A 1,464-nucleotide genomic window follows, 5' to 3' on the forward strand; every position below is an offset into this window, starting at 1 on the left:
TTCGCCTCACACGTGAAAGGTCCCTGGCCTGAAACCAGGCAGAAACACAATTGTTGTTATTTTAAGATGACATTCACACTCAAGCTGTGTCAGTGGGTTGACTAAGTACTTACACATGCTTGCAATGGTCGTCGTTCAATTTCAGTTTTGAGTTACCTGTTGAGGAGTTCCTTTCCTGCAATTGCATGCCCTCTTCTTGGTGCACGCGATATGGCAAACAGCATGTGCAAATTGGTCAAAGAAATTGAAAAGGGTTATGCGAGACTACAGAGAAAATTAAGAACCAATTTCTAAACAGCCTCAGTTTGGACAAAGCCACCACATACTATTAATCGAAATAGAGACTTTCTCCAATGAAAAATAGCTGCACTTGCAGCAGCAGCCCTAGGATGTCAATTACAACAGGCGGAGATCCTGTCCACTATACTAACGAGGACTGGAACATTACTGGTCCCGGCCATGCCCCGGGTGTAGTTTCGCTGTTCTGATGCCATTACTTTTAATCGCTCAAGGTTGGACAAAAATGCATCACTTGTCAAATTACGCCCCTACGTTCTCCGGCAATCTGCATTTGAAAAGGAACGTTACCTACGGGCCTGAATGTGAAAGCCTGCTTTTGCCTACGCTCTGAAGTAGCTCGTCAAAGTCGCCGGTATCTGTGGTGTAGCGGTTATCAAGTTTGCCTCACACGTGAAAGGTCCCTGGCCTGAAATCAGGCAGAAACACAATTGTTGTTATTTTAAGATGACATTTACACTCAAGCTGTGTCAGTGGGTTGACTAAGTTCTTACACATGCTTGCTCCGTAAAACAACCTGAAATCACAGAATGGCACACATAGAGACTACCTTCCAAACCGTCTTAAGTACAAAAACAAAAGGTTAGGGGACTCTTGGCATCGTTCGCAAGACAGAGGTGTTGTAATGCCAAAACCCTGATCAAACCAGGGGACCTTTAGATCTTCAGTCTAACGCTCTCCCAACTGAGCTATTTTGGCACAACACCCGATGACTTCTTCTGGCCATCATTTGAAAATGCAAGCCTCCTCAACCAAGCCGAAGACGTATTGCGGGAAATTTCAACTGTCCGGGACAAAGGCAAAAAGACTCTCCCCGTCAGGGAATCGAACCCCGGTCTTCCGCGTGACAGGCGGAGATACTGTCCACTATACTAACGAGGACTGGAAAAGCACTGCTCGTTTGCAGTCACGCCAGAGTAGTCGCTGGACAAAGGCTGTGTGCCTTTGACTGAGCGGACCATTACTGGCTAAAGTTGCAATGGTCGTCGTTCAATTTCAGTTTTGAGTACCTGTTGAGGAGTTCCTTTCCTGCAATTGCATGCCCTCTTTTTGGTGCACGCGATATGGCAAACAGCATGTGCAAATTGGTCAAAGAAATCAAAAAGGGTTTTGCGAGACTACAGAAGATTGTTAAAAACCAATTTCTAAACAGCCTTTGTTTCTCCC

General features: G+C 45.6%; 1 non-coding gene across 1 annotated transcript; it reads right to left on the reverse strand.

Moving 5' to 3' along the window:
* Nucleotides 1-1,107: 1,107 nt before the first annotated feature.
* trnad-guc (transfer RNA aspartic acid (anticodon GUC)) lies at nucleotides 1,108-1,179 on the reverse strand. Its single transcript has one exon. It is a non-coding gene; the product is annotated as a tRNA-Asp (tRNA).
* Nucleotides 1,180-1,464: the final 285 nt, after the last annotated feature.

This window comes from Channa argus, unplaced genomic scaffold (assembly GCF_033026475.1).
Source record: "Channa argus isolate prfri unplaced genomic scaffold, Channa argus male v1.0 Contig074, whole genome shotgun sequence".
Lineage (NCBI taxonomy): Eukaryota > Metazoa > Chordata > Actinopteri > Anabantiformes > Channidae > Channa > Channa argus.